The sequence below is a fragment of the Corvus kubaryi genome, unplaced genomic scaffold (genome assembly GCF_017639235.1).
Source record: "Corvus kubaryi isolate FWS band 111438036 unplaced genomic scaffold, C.kubaryi_AGA036_p1.0 37385, whole genome shotgun sequence".
NCBI lineage: Eukaryota > Metazoa > Chordata > Aves > Passeriformes > Corvidae > Corvus > Corvus kubaryi.
The window spans coordinates 27109488-27121300 of NW_024581127.1; the positions used below are offsets into that span (position 1 = coordinate 27109488).

The following is an 11813-nucleotide window of genomic DNA, read 5'->3' on the forward strand; positions in this document are numbered from 1 at the left end:
TACTAAAATGTCCCACTTACTAAAAAACTCACAATAAAATCCTCTGTGAACATCCTGTTTCAACTCTGCAATAAAACTCACTGGTCAGTTAATCGTGGATCTCCTGTTCCCATGGAGAAAGGCAACTTAAGAGGTTGCTGTGGGAAAGGGGGAAAAAATAAAATTAAAAAGATCCTGTCTTGGTCTTGCAAACAAAGGTTGCCTTGGATTGCAGTCACATGTTGCAGTTCAGCTGATCTCGCTGACGCCAAAAGGGGAAAGATTTCTGGGACTTGCCTGAGCCCCACTGAACTGGTTTAGGGAATTAATTAGAAGAAAATTACTTACCTTTGTGGTTTTTTTTCCTATCTAGTTTCTTCTTCGATTTGACTGCCCTGACTTGGCTCACCAGGTTAGGGGAGCCAGGGGCAGCTGAGACAGGATATGTGACCATTGTGTGAATTTAACTGTGATTTAAAATTACACCACTGGCAAGTGTCTTCTGGCTCTTTTCACAACTGGGGAAGAAGTCTCTAGGTACCCAAATGTGGGATACCGCTGAGCTTTGTAAATCATACCTTGTGGCTGAGTTGCATCAGCAATATCGAGGCAGAAGCACCTGAAAGAACATTTTGGGGTTAATTGCAGTCCCCCAGCACATCAGATGAACTGATAAGCTGGTGTTGGTAGAAACCTCACCGTGCATATGTCTGCATTCAGTAAATAGTTTTGGCCAGGTCAAGCTCCTTCTCTTGGGTGCACCCCTCTGTGCCAGGGGCGCATGTTCAGAAGACCCTCATGTGGCTGGACATCGTGTGAAATTACACAGAATCCACTGCTTGGGCTTCACGGAGTTGATAGGTGTGCATTACATGGCTTTTTGGGGCAAAGCCAGCATAACAGGTTTATCTCTCTTCCTGGGTGGTTTACTCAGGCCTTAGGGCTCACTTCTGATCTTTATAAGGTGTATCAGGTCCCTGGGTTTCAGAGGGTCAGAAGATACTTTCACTGAAGGGTATGATCTCATCAGAGCCAGGCATTGAAAAACTTCGCAGGATTTTGTCACCTTGCCCATGTGTGTGCTGTGTCTCGCTGTGCCTAGAGAGCTTCTGGGCTGGCAGTCGCCAGGATCACCACTGCCCAGCTCAGTCCAGGCTCTTGCCTTCTGGGTACCATGCCATGTAGCTTTAATTATTGTGGGGAAAAAAAACTAGTACTTGTAAGATCCCCAGACCTGTTAATTTTTAAAAAGTTGGTGGTTATGTCCTTCTTTTTTTTTTTTTTTTCCCTTTCCACTTCTTTTTTTTTTTTTTCTAAACCTGAAACATTATGGACTAAGGCTGCTGAATTAAAAATAAGGAGTGAAAAATCAAATATATATAAAAATTTTAATTTTACAGTGAAAAGGCATATCTCTGCTTCTTGGGTGAGGTGTTATGAAACGCTTACCCCTTCCCAAGTTTCCTGTGCTCCCTGGTGGCATCGAGCTCCTTGTTTGCAGCACCCCATGGCAGAGATAAAAAGCTTTGGCGTATGTTCCCTTCGGGGCAATGTGGATTTCTCCTCAAAAACCTCAGTTCTGGCGACCGGTTTTATAAATGACTAAAAAATGAGGCTTGTACCTTATCTCTTGAGAGATCGTTGATGGATCCATTTCTCAGAAAGATATTTTATTCAGTCCTTTAATGCCACACCACTCCCTTCATTCAGATGCCTGGAGTCTTTTATCACGTCTCCTCTTACTCATTGCTTAGCCAGGTTGGGCATATTTAGTTCTTTTAATCTTTCCTGCAACTCAGCTGTCTTTAATCATCCTTCTTTAATCATCAAACGTCAGAACGTTTGATGCCCACTTCTACAGAAAACAAGCCTGTTTTTTTTTTGGTGTGCATGTGAATTGCTTGGGAAATGTCTCCGGCCGCTTGCCCAGGCTCATGCCTGGATTCCTCAAAAGCTCCCTCGAATGTCTCAGTGTGGATGCTGGGGAAAATTTCTGGGTCACCATGTACACCACCGGACTTGGCACCCTCTGGGATTAATTAACATGTTCATTTGTTGGGTGTGGGCTGCAACACCCCCCCAGATGTTCCATGGCTTGTGTTTCCAGGGGCAGATTTCTCTGGGCATCTGCAGAAGGGTGCAGGTGCTGATGGTGTTTATGGAGAACAGGCCCGGAAAGGTTACTGTAACCTGCGTTTCCTTCCTGTACCTGCCAGCAACAAGGACAGAGAGGTTTAATTTGCTTCTATGATCTCAAAAGCAAAGCCTGGTGATAACTGTTTATAGGTACCTGTGCTGCAGGTCAGGGTAATGCTTCTAGATGCTGACAGGGATGGTGACCCCTTCCTGCTGCAGCTATTGATGCTGTCTTTACTGAGTAGTTCATCTATTTTGCACCCAAAAATAGTCATTCACAGCTCCTTAAGACAGTTTGAAGCTGAGGATTGCTGCTAGCTGGTAGGAGGCTGAGCACTGCATCCCTTCAGGGCAGGGTCTTCAAACTCACTGTCTGAAGCTGATGTGTGGAGGTGTTCAGAATTCCCCTCACAGACCTCCTGGATACCTGTTATTTAAGTGGGAGCTGTTTCCCAAAGCCTGACTCAGTCATTTACTTAAAATAGGCAAGCTCAGACGCTGACTGGAAGGGGTTAAGGCACAGATCTCCAGGTTTGCTGGGCCTGGGCCATTGCTGTGCAGCTCTAGGGGTGGCTTCCCTGACATGGACTTTGAATTACAGAGCACTTGGCAGGCAGTTAAAGAAGGCCAGAAGCCGGCTTGTCCCTCCCCCACCTCCCATTATGAGGGAATGCTTCTCATACTCTCCCAAATTTAGCAGTGCAAATGTGGCTGGGTTGAGTAGGCTGAGTGATGAGGCGATTTTGATGGTAATAAAGGTCCCCTTCCCTGCTCTGCCTCAAACTCAAGCTGCCAGCAGCCTGTGCTATAGAAAGCTGTTTGATATATGGGTCTGTGATTTATGGCTGTGCCAACAAGGGCTCTGTGGCCTGAGAAGGAGAGGATGGAGACTTGGATAGTGGCAGAAAACAGTCTGCAAGGACCACCACCCAGCAGAGCACTGAGAACCTGAACAGCCTGATGTCCACCTGGCTGTCCTGTGTGACCCTTGGGCTATAATGAGGGGGGTCAGAAATGTCTGGAGGTCACCACGAGGAAAAGGCCGTGTCCTCTCCATGATGACAGTGGGATAGTCTGGGTCATGGAGCTGGAGTCTGCTGCCTCCATCCCTTTTCCTCACAGCTCTGGGCCACCCAGGCTCCCTGGCACTTCTGTCTGTGTTTCCTCCCACTACTTAGGAGTGTTTGAGGGATTGCTCTGGAGCTGGCAGTGAACATCTCAGGAGGACCTCGTCATGCTCATTTTTACACCACATTGCTGGGTCATCGTGGATGTCCAGCATGGGACAAGCTGTAGGGCTCCATCACTGATACCTGAACTCTGGTGGCTGCAGAGGAATGTGCTGCTGCTTCAAGCACTCCCATGGGGGGGCCATGCCCCTTCACCAATTTATATATTTATATATATATGTATGTATCTATGCATATATTTAAATAGGTAATATATATTAAGTAGATTTATAAATATTTAAATATATACAAGCTGCAGTTTATATATAACTGGTTTCCAGTGCAGCCTTATGTTGAAAAAATAAGGAAATTGAAGTTTTTTGGTTGGAGAGAGGGGACAAGATTGAGCTTGCTGACATTTCTTTTGTTGTAATGTCATTTAGGTCTTGGTTGACTGCAAAAAGAAGGGGAGGAGCATGTCAAAGGGAGGTCAGATCCTGCCAGGGTTTCCTGGGAAATGAGGTGAGTGGTGATGTCTTTCAGCTCTCATAAGCCTGGAGATAGAAGCCCTCCTGGTCTTCCCTGCACCTTCTGGGTGAGACCTCTTCTGTTGATCCTCCAGATTTCCTTTTGGTACAGATTTCCCTGTATTTTGCCTCTTCAGGGCTGATGGGAGGATTGTAGACTGCTGTTGTGCATGGGAGTCTCAGAAGGGCTGGAGACTATCTGGAATATGTTGAGGTTTGTGCATCACACAGACCTTGTTTCTGGCTGTATTTGGGCTTCACAGCAGGGGATTTTACTCCTGTGGGTTTAGAGAACTCTGCTGCAATTACCTGCTACTGATCCACTTTTGCCCCCCCCAGTTCTCCCTTTACAGTCACTGGAGGGAAATGGGTACTTTTAGGAAGCGCCTGACCCTGACCTGCTGTAGGTATCTGAATGGATTGAATCATTCCCTACAATACCTGTTTCTCTGCACTGTCAGCACAGCTGGGGCAGGTGGTTTGGATGTAGGGTCTGCAAGGCATGTGTAATGTCTGTTCCCTGTGTAGGCAGACTGGAGTTCAGGGAGCTTGCTTGTGGCTTGGGGTGTCCAAAGCCACTGCATGAAAGCTTGGCCTCTCCTAAGCTGCCCTTAAATTTTCTTCAAGGTTTGGACACAGCTTAAATCTGTGAGCCACTTGTCTGAGCCTGCTCTCAGCATTTATACACCCTGACGGGCAGCATACGTACATTCCTGAAGGATAGGGTATGATTGCTCAGGATGTTTCAGTCCAACTGGGTCATCTCACACTGGCTGTTGCAGCCCCAGTGAGAATCAGCAAGATGATTCCAGCCTCAGGAGTTTGTTCCAGCCCCAGGAGCCGCTGCACTAAGACCCACTGGCGCAGCTTGGGCTGCACTGTAACCTCCTGGGAACCAGCCCTGGAGCTGCTCTGCTCTTTGGCATTTTGAGTGATGTGGCTTGTGGCTTTTCAGCCACAGGAAGGTTTGGAACAATGTAACCCATCTCCCCATGGGAGCCTGACATGGGAGCATCATCCCCATCCTGGTACCTTGGCTAAGGTGCAGCATCCCCCAGGTGTGGTTCTGTGGAGAGCTGGGACCTGCATGCCAGGTCTGTGTAGATTATAATCTCCGTCCAGAGTACATCACTGCATCTCCCAGCCAGGGGAAATCCCCCCACAGATATCTGCCTGACTCTGCTAGGCCACCTCCTCCGCTTCCCCTCCTAGTTCTTTGAGGGACGGAAACATTGTTTTCTGCTTGTGTTTGCGGAGTGCTCAGCCTGTGCTGGCTGATCCCTGCTGCAGTGAGGATAAATACCCACACTGGTTGAAATTTAGATGTACAAGGTGTTGTACCTCAGCAGAGGTAACTCTGGAAGTTTTTTTGTATGCTTGTACTTCTGTCCTCAATATGTGCTCTGAGGGCAGTCTGTTCAGAAAGAGGAATTGATGTTGATGGTTCATCGCTAAGATTGTCACTTTTAAGTCAAGGAACAAATATAATTTGCTGTAGTACATCACTTTTGTTTAGTTTTAAGTGGGCAAAGGGAATGTATGTGTGTTATTCTTCATTTATTTAGTGTTTTCTCTGCAATTTACTTTAGCTTTTCTGTATTACTAACAATTGGAGTGTTTTCATTGCCACCCTGGAGAGAGGAATCTCTTCTTTTTATAGCAAGGGAAACTGTCACAGTGAAATGATGTGGTCACTGCCCCTTGCCTGTGCCTGACACATGCATCTCCTGCCTTCCATCTGTCTGCCCTGGGGACCAGAAGATGTTGCAGGGACTCACGGTGCCCTTGTATCTGATGCTTGCTTCTGTCACTGGTCTTTCTGCTCTGAATCTGTCCCTCGATTCTCCATCCAGAGCGCAGGAATAAACTGATTATTTGGAGTTGAAGGGCAGGAATAAACTGATTCTTTGGACTTGCCATGAGAATTAATGTTGAGGATGAGCAATTTAACAGGAGATCCAAGGGCTGTGTCTAAGAAGGGGGGATGCTTTTTGCAGTATCAGTGATTCCCAGGGAACAGCTTCATTTTTACTTGACTGCTGAATGTCTCTCTGGATTTTTCACAATTAGGTTCTCTCCATCTGGCTTTCTTTCTCTATCACTCCTTTTTATTGAAGCATTTTTGTGCTGGGCTGACACCGTGGACATCAGCAAGAGCATTCAGGGTTCGTAGATGCGAAGCCACCGAGCTGGTGGCCTGGGGTGAGGCTCTCTGCTTTCTTTGAGTTTGAGATTTCCTTGAGCTGGGATGCTTTGGGATTCTGGGACATGGTAAGCAGAAGAATGTCGTCATCTCAATCTTAACCAAGATAAAATGAGCAGCCTGCCTGAAGTGAGGAGGGTTTTACAAGCCTCAGTGACACCAGTTAAGTACTTGGAAGGGGTGTGAATTGGGGGTGGGTGGAGAAGGAGGTTTGTTATGTGCTTCCCGGCAGCTAAAAGCAGGTGTTCAGTCAACTGAGAGTTGCCCTAAAGGCAGAGAATAAGGATGCAAATGATCTGTGAAACATAAAAGGAACCATCTGAGTGCCCCTTTTCTTGGTTTACCTCCACCCTGGGTAATTTGCATGACACAAGTCGATCAACCCTGAGAAAAAGCAGTTCGGTCCAACAGACAAGATAACTTTGTCAAACCTAACGACCTTGCAAAGAGGCGAAAAGAGGCAAAGCCCAGAGGCCAGGAGATACAGAGAGGAAAGGGTGGACTGTGGCTCTGCTGTCTTGGTGGGGAGCTGGGTTCCCCTGGTTGGCCCTTGTGAGGTCCCGGATTCCTCCAGGTTTCACAGTAGCCCACTTAAGTCAGCGCCGATTCCAGTACAGGTGTGTGAACCTTAAACCCTCCTTGATGCAGGCAGGGTGAGGAACACTGGGTGAGCAGAGCCTGCTGAGCTGCTGCCCCAACAGGTACCACATGAGATTGGTTAGTTTAAACTCAGCTGGAAGGGCTTTTAGGCCGTGCTTTGCCTCACGTTTGATGTAGTAGCAATACATAAATCCAGCTGGTTGCTGCAGCTCAAGGGGTGGCTGCTCAAGTGGTGACAATGCCTTAGCTTGAAACTGGTGTGGATTCAGGACCCTCCATGGCCAGCCTGCCGATGCTGAACGCAGGGTGGAGCAGAGCTGAGCTGTTGATCTGCCCCTCCTGCCCCAATTCTGCTGCAGTCGAGTTCTGCACCCAGGCTGGATTTACACCCAACCAGAGCTTTTAACGAAGTTAAGTTTCTTTTGCTGTGATTTGTGCCTGCTCATGTGTCTGTTGGGTGTTGTCAGCTCAGCTGTAGCCGCAGAGGGCCGGTGTCCCCCCACCTCTAACCTGTGCCCTCCTGTCGTGCAGGTGATCTTCCTCATTTCATTGATAGGTTCACTAATTTTGCCGGTGTTAATGAGCTCTTCCCCAGCTGCCATTCCCCCTCTTCCCCAAAGCCAAGACGTTGACTCTTTCACTGTGAGGGTTAATTTGCTTATTGGTTTGTGGACTGCACCTCCCTCTTTCTGATTTCACTTGATATGTGCAGGATGTGGTGATAAAAATCTGTTCGAGCTGCCTCCTTTTTCAGACATTTTTTGCTTCTTTAAAGTAACTTCCAGAGGCAATGGGTGAGAGGAAAGATGTGTGCTAATGTCTTTTCAAACAATTTCATGGGTGTTAACGTCTTTGAAATGGGTCTTAACGCCTCTGCTGACTTTGGGCAGCAGGTTCCTTGCCGGCCCCAGACAGTTTGGCTCCTGAAACAGACAAAGGTCTGCACAAGCCTGAACTTCGGAACTTTGGGGTAAAACAGTAGGTTCAAGGGGGCATATGGGTAGGTGGTTCGGGAAGGCTGTACCTTCCTAGTACCTCAGCCAGTGGGGAAAGGAAGAGGGCAACATGCGGCCGGGAGTTAGGACAAAAGGGAGGGTCTGCCCTCTGAAACCTCGAGAGAGAAAATCCCACGGGCGTGTGCCCCAGTGGACTCTTTCCCTTTATTCAAATAAAATTGAAGGACTCCTCTGTCTCCTTTTTGGACATAAACCTCTGGTGTTGGTGAATTTTCCAGACAGACAGTGTACACGGGTGCCTGGATAGGAAGGTGGGGAGGGAGCAGCAGTCTGGGCAGCCCCGTGCTCTCTGCAGGCTCCGTCCTTGCCCATGTGGGCACCCAGGCATTTGAACAAAGGTTTTGAGGCGTTACATCCTCACAGAGCCATTGGTATAAATCTGGGGGGAAAAAAACCCTGTGACATTGTTCAGTCTGGTCTCCCCTGAGCTCCTTGCAGACTTCTCTTCAAGATCCAGCTGCTTCTCATCAGCAGCTCCCAGGGTTGTCTGGGCCAGTTGGCAACTTGCCACGTTCAGTGGTGACACAGCTGTGTCTAGGGAGAGCACTGCATCAGTACAGATCTGTACAGTCTCCTTTGCAAACTGTGTTGTGTGTCTGGCCATGTAGTCCCTTCTTCCAGCCTTACCCATTCTGTCATTCTGTTACATTCTCTGTGTTCATGAAGGGCATCCAGTTGCTGACTGCATATATTTAGTTGAACCAGGTGTGTTCTGGTCTTTTTTTTTTAGGTTTTGCATCAGTGGTTTGTTTGGTTCTGCTGTTTCCTCCTAAAGTAACGGTGTCTATGGATGATTTACTCACACATGAAAAAGCTGCTCTCAGAGGTGGTTTGTGTTGTGTGTATTTTTATCTTGAGTGTCTGATCTGCAGCATGTCCTGCAGAGATGGCTCCATTGGGAATATCTTGTCCTTGTGTGGATGTTTTTCCTTAAAAAATTTGGCCTTTTTGAAGAAAACTCTGTTCATTTTCTGAATTGTGAAGCTGTGTATAGAAAACCAATATGGAGTAAAGGGGACTGAGGTCAAGCAGGGTTAGTTATTAAAACTGGGGTGTATTCTGTTAACATCCCAGTGCCCCAGGGTTAATGCTTCCTAGGTGTAACCCTGAGTCATAGCTGCCTGCCCCAGTGCAAGTTGCAACCAAAGCAGTATCACCTTGGAGAAGTCGGCATAGACGCTGGAGGCTAGAGGCTTGAGGGGTCCACATTGATGGGGCTGGTGGGTGCATGATGCTAATATACCCTCATGGAAAGGGGGATTAGAAATCGGGCAGGAAAACAGAGGGTCCAGACTGCCAAATGGCTGCATGTGTTGGGTATGCTTTTTTTTTCTTTCTTTTTTCTTCAGGTCTGTTTGCCTGAATTTGTCAACTGGATTCCCCCCAAAAAGAGGACCTGGGAGGTCTTTAACAGCAATAAAGGGAGCTCATCTGTGGAGGAAAGGGTTGCCCTTATTGCTCCAAGCAGGCAGACCGGGAGCTGCTGACTTGGAATGAGGTGGGTGGTGGTTTTCCATCTTGTCTTTCCTTGTGGTCATGACAGGGAGAGCTGATATTCCTTCTAATTGAGTATGTGTAGTGACATGCCAGGAATACATATGTCCTTGCTGGATTGCGTTCTTCTGTGGGAAGGCATCAGCTATACATTGTGACGGGGATTAACTCATTAGACCTTACTGTATAGATAGTGCTTTACAAATTATCTTTTCCTGGGAAGATTTCTTAACTGGGCATAGTCCCAAAGAGCATGAATTGGATGGTTCTGACTATTTTATGTTATTCCCAATGCCTTGGTGCTTTGGATGAACATCTGAGGCTGCAGCCCTTTCCACATGCTCTGCTGTGATGGTGCCACTGGTGCAGGCAGGGCTGCTGGGCAGTTGACCAGAACCAGGTGGGAAGTGGCAGAAAGGTCATTCCTTGTGTTTGATTGCGGGGAAGTCCCATACCACGTAGGTTATCCATGAAGAGATGTCTCGATGATGGAGGAAAATGCATTGGTCTGCTGAATTGAATTTTTGTATTTCTTTAACAGTAGTGAAAAAAAAAAAAAAAACCAACCAAAAAAAACCACCTCTAAAAATCTTGATACTTCTTGGGATTAATTTTTGTGTGTTTTCTGAGAGCACAAATGAAGGCTTTGAAAGCAGTTTCATTTTCCAAAAGGGGGAAGAGCTCAAGCCTGAGTGTGAAACACCCTGGTCCTGGTGTTGCAACATACTTCCCAAGTGACCTTGGGCAGGTCAGACAGCTGGACTAGAAATTTCCAAAAATGTGACTTGGCATCCAAAATGCTGATCCACTTGGACATGTTGTACCAGTATGACTATGCCAGTTTGAGCTGCTGTTTGGTGGATTTCATGGCTCCTGAATGGCTGTGGTTCGGAGTCAGCTGAGTTTGGGTGTGAAATCCAAAAAAATGGTTTTCCAATGTAAACACCACTTAGATTCTGTGGGAAGAGTGGGAACAAATAATGCTTTGGACCAGGCTGTTCCTCTATGGATCATGGAAAGTTTCCAAACATTTGGTTTATGTTAGATGCCCAACTTCCAAACAGGTGAGGCTAGGGGAGACAGTAGTCCCACCTTCTAGTTTCTTGATGTCTCTGTTGCTTGTATGTAAATTGAGTTTAGTATTAAGTCCTTGTTTCCCTGAAATAGAGAATAAATACAAAATTTGGAGCTGTGTCCTGGCTACAGCAGCAAATGAATATTTGTGTTTGGGATAACAGGCTGATCTTGGCCATGGGTAGCATCTTTGAAGCAGCCAGCATGCTGGGAGTTAATGAATGTGCTTGTATTTCTCTTGATGAGCTGGTGTGTTAAGGCTTTAAAATCAATTTTACTGCTTCACACCACCGCAAACCTTTTTATTTAAGATGTTCCTTTCATGAAGTTACAATAGCACCCATGCTGGACTGAATTCCAAACCTCCAGGAGAGTTTAGGACAATTTTGCTTGAGGTTTCTGTTGTGGTTGCTTGCAGGAGAAAGAAAAACAGGGTAGAGTAACCAAGGTCAGCACCTCACTTCAAGCTGCCAGTAGAGTTCCTCCAGGGAGAGAGGGATTGAGTTACCCTGTGCCTGCAATTCATCCCTCATGCTCATAACCAAATAATCCAGTAAAACGGCGTCGGAAAGGATGGGAAAGTTAGGAAAACTTTTTGCTGTTGAGCTGGGCAAATGATGCTCAGAGCTGTGTTGGTGTCTCGGGCACAGATTTCTCTTCAGAAAGTGCTGGGGGGTGGGATTTTACCCAAGTAAAGTGCATTAAAGTCCTGATGTCCATAAAGTGTGGAGCAGAACATGCGTCTTCAAATGCCACCATGTTTGCCCCCATCTCGGTAGTAGGTCTTAATTTTGGGTGCTGTGATTGTGATTACATTTTGCACTTATTATTGATCAATATATATAGTGCCTTTATTTGAATTTAATTAGTTCTTGTTTAATATTATAGTAGGCTTTATTACAGATTAGTACTACCTTGCATTTATTATTTTTTTCCATTCTAGAAGATCTGTTAAGTCTTCCCAGGGTTGATTCTTAACCTTAGGATGCTCGTGTGCCCCTTTCGGTGCCCTTGAACACATTATCCAATTGTGGTAAAAACCGTCTGGCCCGTTTTCATTTATTTTCTGTCTCCTTTTGCCCTGTAACTTGATTGTTACGAAGTCATTTAGCTAACGACAGTATTATTTGGTTCCAATTTGTATGCATTTGACATTATTGACATTTCAGCTTTCTCTGGGTTAAGTCTCAAGGATGGCATCCTGGTATTCCCTGCCAACATTGCTTTTTGTCTTGTTAATATTGGACTAACCTTCAAGGAATAGATTTTGAAAAATTATTTCTGAGGTTATGCTAATTTTTGCCATGTAAGGGCTGTGTGACTTTAAGAAAGTTGCATTTCAGCAGCAGGCTGGACTAGACAGCACACTGGTGCACTCTGAGATTCCAAGGAAATAATTTGCTGCAGCGCCCTACCACATGCAATCCTTGTTTTTCTTGGGATATCTCCCATGGACCTTCTGGCTGATTCTTCTCGTTCTTCAATCTGACGTGATTGTCGTATGTTGTGGTATGTAGGGCTCTAAGCCAAGAATATCCAATATTTTTGAAATGTGTTCATTGCTGTTCAAAATAGGCCTTTTTTCCATTATCTTATGAGATTTTGCCACTTCTCT

At 46.2% G+C, this 11813-nt stretch overlaps 1 long non-coding RNA gene across 1 annotated transcript in view; it reads left to right on the plus strand.

The window, feature by feature from the left end:
- Window positions 1-11813, plus strand: part of LOC121668396 — a 76038-nt gene that overhangs the window by 18762 nt on the left and 45463 nt on the right. Inside the window, exon 2 of the long non-coding RNA XR_006017359.1 lies at window positions 3728-3806. This is a non-coding gene — a long non-coding RNA (uncharacterized LOC121668396). The remainder of the gene's footprint in view (window positions 1-3727; window positions 3807-11813) is intronic.